Raw genomic sequence first — 14,645 nt, 5'->3', positions numbered from 1 at the left:
ATTAACAAATTATATGAACTGGGTACTGGATAAAGCATTTAAAGTCAAATTAAGAAGAAAATGTGAGTGAAATTCCAGCATTGACTGTTAAGTAACTTCTTGGCTGTCCTGGGTAACAGGGAGAATAAAATTGCTGATTGCAGCTAAATAAAGGTTACTTGGGTAACATATGAAAACCCCAAACCAACAAAAAATCCAAACTTTCATTTCATATCCATCTGGTAAGTCTTTGTGATCAGTCCCTAATTATCTACTTGTTAATGCATTTCTGGTTGCTCTGACACCTTAGGAATTTTTCTATGCATAGACTGCTTGCCCAAGGCTATGGAAAATTATACACGCTGCTATACATGCTTGGATACAGCTGGTTTCTGTTTTGGGGTCGGGTTGGTTTTTTCCATCACAGTTACTGAACGTACCTACACAAATAGCTACACTGAATTTTACTTTTTCAGTAGGAGTCTGGAGCTTGAAAAGCAGTTTAAACCAGAATGTTCCTAGCAGAACCGCAGCTACAGGGAACAAAATATTGTGGAGACGGGGACAGGGGATGCAATTTGTAATGTAGTTCTGCAGCATATTATCATACAGTGACATATTGATGGAGAGATACAGACCAAAAGTTAAAATGCTTCTTGTGCTCGAGGGTTTGGTTTGTTTTGAGGGCATTTAGTCTTTTCGTGTTGAAGAAGGCACAAATCTTTCTTCCTGATTTTGAAAGGCATATCACAGGCCGTTTAACTTGCTGGCAGGTTTGTCCTCTCCTTAGCTCTGCCTGATGTAATGAAGCAGGCATTTCAGTCAGATCACTTGCTGACTGGTTTCCCCACATTAGTCTCTAACAGCTTAACTTCTTTTCCAGATTATTTGAAGGTCTTAGCGGTTTGTGAAGGCAGATAGGAGAGGACTTGCCCAAGGAGACTTACTGCAGACTAGTTGTACATGTTCAAGACAACTAGCTGGCACCAAGGCCTCTCAGAGACTTCCCATTAAAACAATATATTTGTAGGAGATGGATTCTAGAGAAGTTTTTACTTCCTTCTTTCATTCCCCTAATACTGAAACAATAAATAATAACAGTGAATACTAAGACCCAAAGAACACTACAATATGTGTAGTGTACTGGCATAGTAAAATACCAAAATATTCTTCTGCCCACCAGAAGGTAAGAAGAACTCAGGATACAGGTATTCCTTTCTCTGAAGATGAGTAGCAGCCATGCTGAAGCTGAACTGTATTATAAGTAAGAACAAGTACAGGTTGATAATGTTCTTATCACAAGAATTAAGATGATCAGTTAAAATCAGTTTTAACAAGTAACAGTTTGTAGATCTGGGCTTATAAAGTCCAATCTCCTTCAAAGACAGCATGGTAAAGTAAAGGAAATTTTAATGATAATTTAATTTTAACACAAAGCACAAGCCATGCTAGCCAATTTTAGAGATATAGCAGAGCACAGAGAAGAACATAAACTAATTCCAGCACATTTATAAAGAACCACTTCATATTGTGAGAAATGGAGAAAGCCTGAGGCAATGTAAAGACTGCACCCATAACAGCTAACCATTCTTTAGCCTTGCAATCTTCCCTATTTTGTATCATTTTAATGACAATAAGAATACTTCTATAGCTATGTATATAATAGCTGGTACTCAGCCAAGACTGTGGCTTCGTTTGGCTGGAGCCAATAGCAAAGATATTTGGAGAAAGTGAGAAAAATGAAACCAAATGGCAAATAAAGGTAGAAGTATCTTTCAGTTTTAAAGGAAAAAATGGTATTTCGTTTGATGACTCCAGCCTTCAAAAAATATTTGATAGTACAAGATTAAACAATATTTGGAGTGAGTCTGGACTGAATAATAATGCATTGCAACCCTAATTCTAGGTGTAGGAAATACAGGGGATGTGTGCAACGTGGTATGGAGTGCTGGTGTCCTGGTATAACCCCAGCTGAAAACTAAGCACCACACAGCCTCTCTTTCACTCCCTCCTGGTGGGATGGGGGAGTGAATTGGAAGGGTAAAAATGAGAAAACTCATGGGTTGAGAAAAAACCAGTTTAGTAAATAAAGCAAAAGCTGCGTGCACAAACAAAGCAAAACAAGGAATTCATTCACTACTTCCCATCAGCAGGCAGGTGTTCAGCCATCTCCAGGAAAGCAGGGCTCGATCATGCTTCCTGGGAAAGAAAAACACCATCACACTGAACATCTGCCTTTCCTTCTTCCCCCAGCTTTATATGCTGAGCATGACACCGTATGTTATGGGATATCCCTTTGGTCAGTTGGGGTCAGCTGTCCCAGCTGTGTCCCCTCCCAACTTCTTGTGCACCCCCAGCCTCCTTGCTGGTAGGGTGGGTGAGGAGCAGAAAAGGCCTTGATTCTGTATAATAATCACTATTCAACAATACCAAAAACTCCCTGTATTATCAACACTGTTTTCAGCACAAATCCAAAACATAGTCCCATACAAGCTACTCTATCCCAGTCAAAACCAGCACAGCTGGAAAACCTGACATTGTATGCATTCAGCTGCATGCACTTGTCTGTTGTATTGAGGTAGCCTGAGCAATGTAAAAGAAATGCTGCTGACATTACTAAAAGGAAAAAAAAAAAAAAAAGTGACAAGGAATATATCTGTGCAGAGGAAGGTACCCAGAGCCACAATAGTGGCTGAATTTAGGGTGTTCTATTGGACCACTATCTTTTTCACACATATCAGGCTGGACAATGTGCCCATCAGGCCTCGTAAAACTGATAATCTGTGTAATCTGGTGAAGCTGGATGCTGGGACCCTATCACATGCTGCCTGTGGCCATCTAAGTACCTCCCACAAGGGACTGGCCAAACCTAGGAGGTCCTGAGTGCTCATTTGTACCCCAGAACAGCTGAGCGGACCCATACAAGCCACTTGTACATCACGGCTTGACTGCACAGTCCCTCCATGTTGACATACATTCTATTGGCACCAGCTGGTCATTAAAGGATGCCCCTGAGCTCCTCCTCCTTTGGACAAGGTAGGTGAGAAACATGCCAGGATGATCTGGTACCTATCTACATAAACTGCGTAGCACCAAACAGGGATTAAGAAGAGCTGGGGAAGGGGTAAGGACAGGGGAGAAGGAAAAATGTTGAAGAAAACCTACCACAGTGGCCCATGATAGTTCACAGGCAGGTGTTCCTGCTTTGACTGTGAGATGCTTCTGGAGATCCTTGGCACAATGGCTGTGCATAACACTGAGGTTCCCCACTTGGCCTGAGTAGCCTCTCACAGGGCAGTGGTTTCTTTGAATACAGTGGAGGAGGTCTGGAAGTTTTGGCACTGGAGCAAGGCTTGTGGATCCTCTGATGCAGCAGTTGGTCAGAGTATGTCTGGTCTGCATGATGTGGCCATGTTTTGTACCTGATGTGTGCAACTAAGTGTTCACAAGATGATGGGAAGGACAGGAGAAAAAGAGATTGACAGAGCTGTCAGGCTAGATACAGCATGCTTGTGATACTGAGAAAGAGTACTGAATGAGGGGCATGGAAGTTGTAGGGCATATGAAACTCCTCTCTTGGGAACCCTGGTTGATGAGGATGTTTCCATGGTCCTCACTGGGCTGAGCAAAACCCTGTTGCATCCTAATGTGACTACTGAGGTTTGTCAGCAGTAGCTGTCCTGCTTCTTCACCGTCTCATTCTTCCCAGAAAAAACCAAAGGTGGATTTGTGTATCCTGAAAACAGCCTTGCCAGTGGGTGCTCACAATATGGGTTCAGAAAGATCTAGATATACCACTGTTTGTCTCCAGCTTCTTGTCTATACTGTCAATGTGGCATTTAAGGGGGGTTATATACATTATGATGTATGGGCTCTGAAAGGCAGTGCAAGATAAACCTTCTGCTTTACAGTGGCAGTATGAGACAGCAAACCAGTCAGAGCAATCAGAAGAGCTCTTTTTGAATTCTGCACTCTGTGAAAACAGCTCTCAGCATGAAGGTGCCTGATGCTGCATAAAGTACTTTGGAGGTCCCCAGCGGCTTGCCAAGGGGGCTTGGGCAGGCACCCTGCTCCAGGGAATGTAGAGGCACCTACATTCATGGAGAAGTAGTCAATCTTGTTCTTAATTTTTGTCAATATGAGTTATTTTGTAAAAGGCTCTAAAATGGAATACAGGCCTAATACAAACTGACTTTATACACACTAAGGTAAAGCCAAGTCAAAGTAAATGAGAAGTGATCCTGTGTTTTTTATGTTGCAAAGGTCTGGGATGTTCTGATAAACACCCAAGAAAAGGATTTTAGTCAGCTGTGGATATTTGTGTTTTGGAGAGAGAGGAAAATCGAAAAAAATTGGAAGATAAAGGCAACTCTCATCACAATGGTGAGATCTATCAGAATTCTATTATCAGAATCTGTTTACAGTTTGTAAATATTCCCTCTCAGCTGAGACTTAAAATTCAAGGTCATACACAAGAAATTATATTTATCTTTGCTGAATTAAAACATTGGTTTGGCAGCTTTCAAAAAATTGCAATCACAAGAAAACCCTCTGGAGCGCAAGAAGTTCAGGTACTTCTGACTCTTTTTTTTTTTTTTCCAATCTACATTTTCTTTCTGCCTAATAAACATGGCATATGCTGAACATTCTAAAGCCTTGACCTGTTACTCTGATATTAGTAGTAAAGATATATTGAAAAGTAATGTACTGAAAGTCTTTCACCTATGAATGCACCTTTTCCTGATGACATTTTCTGTTATTGTGCTTTTCAAGCTCTGTGGTGTTCAGTGTTCCTTCTTTATATTTATAAGCGGATTTTATTACAAATAAGTCTTATCACTATGCAAATAGAGTAATTATTTGGTTCATTTTAACATTTCCTTCCCTACACAATAATAAATATATCTTTAAAATTCTCTATTTTTGAAGGTAGTGTAGCAATTAAAATGCACTTAAAGATTCCTTATTTGCATGCAAATTGTCAGAATGAAGGAGAATGTGAGGATATGCAAAATAATATGTAATTTTCAATTACATGTATATATCTGTTATTATTATAAATGTCTTCCAACATTTTTTGACTTTTGATAGCATGTCATCATTATTCTTGTGATTTAGAATATAATTTCTGATTTAAATTACTGAGGAGTAGAGAATTTTATATTCTCCAATATCTTTTCCCTCTAATTCCAAGTTAAGCGTGAAAGAATTCATCTGTATGGGGCCAAGTCAAATTGTCTGTGAATAATTTTCTGTTAAATAGCATTCTGGCAAAGAGTTCTTCATTTCCCAGAGTATTTTAACTGATTTTTACTGGACCTGATTGAATACTGTCCATTTACTATATTGACACATTTTGATGTTATGACTAAATACATTATTCAATTAATCATCTCTTTAATATTAGACCAGGTCTAGTTTTTGCTCAGAGTAATAGAGCTGATGTGAATTTATCTCTTTAGAAGTTGTCTGTGGTTTGATAAAACTTTTTCCCTCACTTATTCTGATCAGAATAATAGACATTATGTTGTTCAAAAAAGATTGATTTGGGATTTTTCTCCCCTTCCACTGTGTGTTTAAGAAAAAGATCTTTTCTTATGGGTCTCTAAAAATTTGTTCTGGGTAAATTCTAGAGCTTTCTTCTTTGAACTGGGGGTAGAGAAACTAGTGTCTGACTAAACTCTTCCTCTTCATTGGAAGTATTTCCATTAAATTCATGGATGATGTGTTTTTTCTTGCCTATTGAGTGAACATCACCTGTAAAGCTTGACCAAATGTTATATATATATTATACTTTTTTCTCCAAAATGTGTTAAAAACCAAAGAGAGAAAGTTATGGCTCTTAACTACCTGCTTTCTCAGTGTCCATTATACCAACATTTAGTTGCATCACCCTGTAGCAGGCTGCTTGCACAGGCTGGTGAAGAACAACATTGCCTACCCTGACCATTGTCTGAAGGGTGCATAGAAATATGTTGCAGTCTTGAGGGATGAAGTGGCTGTGCCACCCTAAGCATTTCAGCAATATGCAATTTCACATAGGAAAGCAGTGTATCTTGCCTCATCTGTCAGGATTTCTTGAGTAAACTGTCACTGGTAGCTTACTGTGGAAGGAGAGCTTTACACACAGAAGACAGAATGTCCTGCCAGAAGCTGATAAATTAGGCTATGAATCAGAGGGCTGTCAAGATCCCAGACACAGCTTATCACAGTAATGATTAAGAATGACGTAACAAGTCAGTTTTGAAGGCAAAGACAAGACTTAAAGCAGGAGGCTGTTATGTGATCCTTGCTTTAGACTAGTGTCACATGTGGTCCAAACACTGTGTCACACAAGTCTGTTTGGGGGGGCTGGGTCATTTTTCACCATATGCACCAGAAGTGACATTAGGACAAGAACAAGAAAAAGGACTGGGAGTAAAGGGTAATTTGAATAGTCTGGGAAACTATTTTATAACAATTTATGTGGTGAATTCTGCTCTCATCCTTTAATATGGAATGAGAAAAGTCTCTAAAGTACACTCTAAAATTATATGTCCTGCATAGCCAAGTACTGGATTTAAATGAGGCCTTTCATCTCTTGAAGACAATTCAGAGGTGCCACCTTCCCACTGGTTCATTGGTAACTAGTGCCTGTGGAGACTGTGAAGCTGTGGTGTCTCCTGCCTTCAGCAGCTGACTGATTTTTGCCAAGATGTTATTTCTTCAGCTGAGACTGTAGGTGAAAAAGTTTCAGGTGTTGTTGTTTTAGCAATGTACTTTTATATGGCTACAAATGTTTCTGACTTAGGATGCTTATGTTCACTCTAGTGAACATGACTGCTGACCTACCCAAGCTATCATTAAAACATCATACATCTTTCATACAATACAACAATACCTAGTTTAAAATTAACTCAAATTTGAGTTGAAAGCCCTACAGTAGTTATATGCTCTACACATTTTCCAGTAAGGTGACTTAGGTTGGAGGAAGAGAGGATGTGATATTCAAACTTCTGGGTATAGGCATCCAATTTATATTCCTTAGGAGGTTAATTGTCTCTGTTCTTAGGGTATAATCAATACTGAGAGGGAACGTCTCTTTAAAGGGCAGTTTTATTCCCTCAAATTAAGCTTCTCCTCTGAATTACTATTCAGAGGAGGCTATTTATCTACAGATTGCCTATAGAGACTAGCCAAGTAACGTAGACATGGAGGTTATCTCATCTTGACTTTATGAGATACCGTACTCCCTCTATGACAGCTGTAAGAGTCTGTCATAGTGCAAAGGCAAGGGCCCATCGCAGAATAGTGAGCACTAGACTCACTGTGACCTAAGCTAACACTTCATAAATAGGAAAGCCATGGTCTAAAGATGGTGACTACTCAAACATTACTAGAATTTTGAATAGAAAGACAAGGAAAACTTCATATTCCTTCTTGTTCTTCTATAACAAAACAGTTTAGGGACTTTATCTTGAAATTCCTGCTATTATGGCTGTTAGCCTGTGATACGTACTTAAAAATGGATACTCTGGAGGAGTGAAGATATATGCAAATGAGTTATTAAAGAGCAGGGAAAAATTGTTTCAGAATTGCATGACGCAAGTATGTGATGGAATAAAGGTCAGCTTAAGTTATATCAGACCTTCAGGTTCTTGTTTCAAGTCAAAATCAATTTCAAGCAAAACCAAATGAAATCATGCTGAGAGAAAGGCCATAGTAATATTTTCACACCCTACCATACTGAAACACCATAAAGTATTATCTGATCTTCCATATCACAGATAAATATTCAGTATATTTGGATATTTTAGTAATATTTAACATTTCAAATTAGTAGACTATAATAAGGAAAATCAGCCCATTTTAATTAATGCTATGTCAATATTTCATGTTTTCAAGGCAGTTTTTTACAAAAGTAATTAAAATCTCTATACATCTTTTAGTGAGATGTGGATTTAGGTGTTTTCTCTTTCCTTCAACTTTTCTCCCTTCTTAAGAGTGAAAAAAATATAGTTTTTTGCATTTTTCTGTAACAGTTCCTTCTTTGGCTCTTTGTATGGACACCGTGCAAAGAACTCTCAACGTAGACCTACAATGTAAGGAAACAAAATAGCTTCTTCAGGAGCAAACTTCCAAAGGGGTATTAGGAGAATCCAAGGTGAAATGAAATGCTTCAGTAAAATCCATTTCAAAATTCCCATTTAATTCCTCTGAGACCAAGATTTCATACTTTTGCCAGGTCATGTCCTTGTCCTGATTATCTTTGAAATGAAGCTGTTTGCAAAGCTCTTTTCCTGTTCAAACATCCTCCAGAAATTTTGATATAGTTAATAAGAAATGTGAGAATGAGTAAAATAAAGCTTAGAAAGAAACACCAGTCAAGTTCTCTCCAGCAGCCAAAATTGTAATGTGTGGCCTTTTAAAAATAACTATTGTACACACACAGGCAAATTGGCCTAGTGAATATACTGCAAAACTGGTAATGATGAGTATCTTAGTCCAGGCTCAAATCTTGCCATAGGTTAAAAGTTAGTGTACCAAATGACTGGAACGGGGATTCTCCTGTGCAGAAGCTGACACCTTTTGACCAAGTATTATTAGGTAATGTCACAGCAAACACTGAAAAAACAGTGTAATTGCAATAGCCTGTCTGGGCTACCTGGTCCTCGCAGTTTTGTTGGGAGAGTCTCACTCGCACCTCTCTCAGAAAGAAAAAGTGCCTATAAATCAGAGAGGTATTTCCTTCTCCTTCCAGCATCTTAATGAAAGACTCAGTCATTTCTGCAGATCATACTCAAATAAACAGGCTATCTTCAACAATTCATAATAAAATGTTTCTGCCCAAACTAGAGGCTCTGTTTTAAAGATATTAACAGATTTTTTTCCATCCTGCTAGCAGATACCTGTTATTCTGGGAAAGCACTGTGGATGTTCTGTACATATGCTAATATGGGGGACTCGTTATTCCATGTGATTATAAGTGTGGTAGGAGCAAGTCTCCTAGGACAAGGGCTTGGATCAAGTAAACCTGAGGAAAGAAATTTTATAAGCAGTAAAACCTGGAGAGATTTGAGGTGCTCTTTATTGCTTCCCTGCTTCCCCCCTGTTATTAATAAATTCACATCTCAGGAGAAGAGAGACTTTCGGCTTTAGTACAGTAGGAACTATGTTTCTGAGCAGGCCAGGGAGGATACCTGTTTATATTATTTTAAAAACAGCCTCAGGAAATGAAGAACCAGTTAGTCAGCTGATGTACAGCATTACAGTTCCAGAAAGCTGAGGAGCTGTAATGTCAGAACTTGGACCACTGATTTACTAGGTTTGAGAGTCTTACATGGAAAAAGAAGGCAATCAATAGATGAAACAATAGTATTATAGCATAAACATTTAAGAAAAAACAAAACAAAAAAACAACCAACCAAACAAAAACCAGGAAAGCATTTGGCAAATAGAAGTAGTTTTGTACTATTATAGTAAGACTCTCCACCATTGTCCCTTTTTTCCTCATAAACTTTTTCAACACAGGCTTGTAACATTGGTATGGCCTGATCTGTTATGCAGGCATCTGAATGTAGATCCTCACTTGCTGTACTGACACTGACCATAAAACTGTAGAACTGTAAACACACAAGCCTGGCAGAAAATGTGTTGGTGTGTAGAATTATGTATGTGGCCCCTAGAGTCCCAGGTGAGGAAAGTTCAACTCTTCTCAGCTGAACCAAATTAAGAGGGTAGGGCAGCATATGGAAGCAATGAAGGAAAAGGAAGCTGGAGAAGGTGGTGGGAGAGTTGTGGGAGGTCTAGTGGAAGGGTTGAGGGAGTGGCAGAGATGTTTGGCCTCCTGGCTGAGGCCAGGGAGAGGAGCTGAGGGGTTCACCAGCTGACTTCTCTGAATAAAGATGGGAACTTTGACAAAGCGAAAAAAGCTGAAGGCCAGGGAGAAAAAAAGGCTGTCTTAACTCTTCACCTTTTGAAATGAGATCTAGTGAATAAAAAGACAAGTGCAAATGCAAGCAGCTGATATTTAGGAGTGGTTATGGACTGTGCGGCAAGGAGTTGCTGTTGGTGGAAGGGGCTTTAATGCTCTTGCTTAATGGGCTGTGTGTGCTGCACTGCCCCAGGCAAGAGCCCTGGAACTGGAAGGGTGCCAGAGCATTTGAACTAGTCCCAGCATGTTCCTTACAACTGCAGGAGAGTAGTTTGTTCCTGAGATGTATTTCATTTGTGGTGGCCTTTGGGCTTTAAATGTAATGATAGCTCCTGGGTGGCAGAATTCTGTTTTGGGGGGTTTGTCTTTTTTTTTTTTTTTTTCTTGTCTGTTACTTGTGTTATGCCAGGGCATATGTGAAGTGGATGCTTTGTTGACTTTCCTGAGTTAAATGTTTGTTATGTGGTTGCAGAGCTGAATGTTATGACTGGGTGGTCCTTTCCAGTCCTAGCACCCTTTTGGGATTTGGAAGGGTTATACATGTGTTATGTGTATGTATGCTATATATATAAATATATATATATATATATATATATATGTGCTGTGATACTGAGGAAAGAAAAAAATTCCCAGTAGGGTGTTAATAGATACAGGAATCCTTGGAGAGGATAGATGGATCTATGAAGAGTACTTAGCTTATAGGGAAGTTATACATAAGAGTTTTAAGGGAATCCATAGCAAACTAAGAATGGGCAGTTTCATGACACTTGCCAATTTTATAGTGAAAGTTGTTCCTGTGGTTTCCTTGTTCAATGAAACATATTGTCTCAGCACTTTCCAGTTTTATTCTCTTCTCACTGACCTCATTATTTATACTCACCTAATGCCAGAAAAACCACCCTCTGTGTCCCCCATAGTCATCTTCTGTTCAGCAATGAACAAACCCAGAACAAAACTGGAGTCCCTGCCCCAAACAGGTTACAGTCTAATTATGGACAATAATAAATGTGTTTACTTCTGCATCTGTACATGTTAGATGTGAAGAAAAGAGAGCATTCAGCACCATAGACTGTAGTTAGAGGCTGCCAGAAGTTTTTTTTAAGGTTTTACTGCAAAGTAGGAGTCTGTATTGGTTTTGAAAAGATATATCAGCTGTTCCCTACTCTCAAACATTTAAAAAAAAATAAAAATCTGTAACACAAGATCTATAAGAAATTAGTATAGGAAACAAAACCACTAGTATGTTCTACCTACCTTAAGGAAAAAAAAACCACTTCACATTAAGCGTTTTTGCTTTATCTTGCTGTGATTTTTTTCCCCCAATTGCCTCTGCCCACTGTTCTCTGTTAATATTTGTATTTATTCTAGTGCATGCCTGGGGCCTGTAGGTAAACCCACCAATGCCAGCAGCACTCTGTGTGTATGGTGGGATACATGCATAAGGTCAGTTTGGAGAATGAGGACCTAGCATCGTCAAGAAAAGGACTCTTTTGCAGGGAAATGAAGAAGGTGAAAGGTCAAATTTTCCATCAGATTTCTTTGTTCATTTTGAAACCTTGCCTAAGGAAATGAGGAAATCATGCTGAATCCTGTGCTGACCTTTCATTTGCAGTGGAAGTAAAACTGATTGAAGGGGGAAAATCCCTTTTGCACTTAGCAGAAATTCCTAAATAGTGCTTGAGACTCTCCACTGGGAGAAGAGAGGAGAGAGGAACAGTGGAATTTGACACTGACTGTCAGAAACTTCAGGAACTAGAAGGTAGGTAAGTCTTGTCCAGCATGTAAACACAGACTTTGGCCCTCACCCCTACCTTGAGTGTAAGGCATGAAGAAGTGTCAGTTTATCAGCTCTTCGTGCACAGTTGATGGACAATTAGCAAGGTGTTGCTCACTGGGTAGCTTGTTATGTGGGATTGCAACCCTCTTCACATAATCTGCATCTTTTCTGTCATGGTTCTGCTTTGTTGCATATGCTGCATCAGAGCTCGGGTGTTAGTGGATAGAGTTGTTGAGGGTTACAATAGCATTTGAGTGAACAGCTTGAAAGGTGAAAGTCTGGGGGTCTTTTGTTTGTTTGTTTTCCATTGATCTATCATCTCCTTGGACTGCTGTCTCCCAAGCCTGCAAGCCTGAATCACCTCATGCTTCTGAGAGATTTTAGCTGAGGACTTCAAGCTCCCCTTCACTGCAGCACCTTCTTGCTGTGGTTTTGCCTGCATGGTGTGATTTGGAAATGCCTGCTTTTAATAGTCGCAGAATGCAAATAAATAACACATGAAAGTGTGTGTGAGTAACTGTGCATCAAAGTGTTTAATATTCTTCAGCCTGCTGCTGAGAGGCAAGGCAGTCAGAATAGATCAAAACCAAACACAGCATTGGCAAGATTAAACAGCAATGGATTTGCACATGTAATAAAACTGCTACGCTGAGTTTAATCCATGTGTAATTGGGAATAGATAAAGCTGGAATTGAATGACTGCACAGGATCTGCCTCAGATGGAGAAGGGAAGAGGAGGAGAGAGAGGCAAGGAGGTTCTACAGCCTCAGGTTTGGCATGCAGCTGCTGGAATAAGGGGTGATTTTGTGGTGTTTTATTGTGAGAGACACTAGAAAGGTGATACGATGTTGATGAGCTACATGTACAGTAAAGGGCTTGGCTATTCAAGAACTTCAAGTGTAAACAGGTTGTTTTCCTCCCGTGGCTATGGGAGCTGCATTTCTAACTTGGCTTAGTGTCAAGAAGTGTTGCTGATGTTTTCAGGCTGTCCTTATCTGACCAGTCTGATTACAATACAGTAAAACTGAACAGTGAGGATGAAATAGCTGTTACTCTGTTATTCTGCCCTTTCCACATTATCTCTGTTTTTCCACTTAGAAAGGAAAGACTCACTAATGATTCAAACTCCCTTCCCAATTCAAAAATCATAGTACCTTGGCCAGTCAGTATCTGTGTTGGCTTTAACTCCATCCCCTGCTAACTGCTTGGCAAAGGAGTGTGATGTTTGCTCCCTTTCATCTTTCTTCACAAACTTGGTGGTATTGGTTGGGTTTGAAGTGTACTCCTATGAAAACCATGAATGTGTAATGTTTCATGTGTTTTGAAATACATTAAAAGATGTACATATTACATTTAAAAAGTATTTTCTTCATTCTATGAGATGCAATTTCTCTTATGTAGCTTCTCCCTCTCTCTTCATAACTCACATTTTCAGCTGTTCATCTTCACTGGCTCTTGCTGATGTATCACTGCCCTTGCTAATGTATCACTGCTGCTTTTGGTAGCTTTGTCAGTGTCAGACTTGATGTCATCTTGTCTCTCAGAAAGCTCCCTCTGCTGAACTTTCTGTCTTTATCCCTGTTGTCTGACTCCTGTACTCAACCTCTCCTTGTGTTCCTCTGTAGTTCGAAGTATCTGATACCCCTACTGTCTCTACGTTTTCTCTTCTGTGGTTACCCACACAGTTACCACCATCACACAGCAGCTCAAGACAGGCATTAAATGCATGTACAGCCAATTTTTTCCACTTACATATAATAGACCCACTAGGCTTGCAAGGTTATTCTTAGGCAGTAAAGGAAAGATTTAACAGATCCTTTAATATGTTGAGCTCAAATCCAGACATCCCACCCTAATTTCCAAACATTACAGAAACTAGAGGATCAAAGGACCAGCATTTATCACACAGGACTTTGTTTTCCTCAGTTGCTGTGTTTCTTTTGATTCAGTTAGCATGGCCCACTTTTATTTGAGGCTCAGATTTTGCCACTATTTTACATGGCTCCATAGCACGCAACTAGAATGAGGAGACTTGTACCAACTCTCAGCGGCCAACAAAAGAGACAGGCAAAACTGTAGTAATTCATTAATTAGCAGAGCTGGGGTCAGGTTTGCTTTCCATCCCCTGGCCATAACAATTCTGCCCTGGCCTGGCAAAGGAACACTTGTTTCCCTGACCAAGTGCAGAGATAGAGGATTTTTTAATAATTTGATGCTATGTGCACTTTCTTATGTGGTGCTGGTCTCTGGAAAAACTTTCCTATGTGTAAATGAGGTATCTGAATCCAGAAAGTGTTTCTGACAGCCCCTGCTCAGCTGCTGCTCTGTTGTGTAGGTGCTTTGGGTTTATTTCATTTTGATTCACAGAGGCATCCCTGAAGCACATAGTTGTGCCTCTGAATGCAATGTATTACCTCAGTCCAGACTAGGACTAAGTGGCTCAGTCCTCACACTGAGACCCATTAAGGGTATAAAGATGAAAAGATTTCTCTGCCCGTGTCTTTTTGGACGTGTGTGTGTGTCAGTCAAGTATGTGTTCGCCAAGATTGCCCAACATGCAGTGACAGAACCAAGCTGCTTGGAAATTTTCTCAGGTCCACCACTTGCTTTCAAACTGTAGTTGGTAGCAGTGCAGATTTTGACCCCTTGCTCTACTGTAGTGGTCAAGCCTGGGGGGAAAGTTTCAGGATGGTGAGGCTGGATGGATACTCTCTTGACCTCTCCAGCACATCTACCTCTCAAGCTGGGCAGCTGTGTGACAAGGACCATGCAAAATATTTGAATTTATATTAGACAATTTTTTGGTTGAAACTGTAGGACAGGGTTTTTAAAAGCTACTCTGTTCTCTTATGGTCTATGTGTTTACTAAGGTTTTGACTACAAGAACTGTACAATCATTTTGCAGATAGGTTGTGCTTAGTAACAATTACAATAAAGTATAACCCAAAGCCTCTGGTTATGCCATTTTATGCCACT

Source organism: Athene noctua, chromosome 2 (genome assembly GCF_965140245.1).
Source record: "Athene noctua chromosome 2, bAthNoc1.hap1.1, whole genome shotgun sequence".
NCBI classification, from domain to species: Eukaryota; Metazoa; Chordata; class Aves; order Strigiformes; family Strigidae; genus Athene; species Athene noctua.
This window is presented reverse-complemented; position numbering follows the sequence as displayed.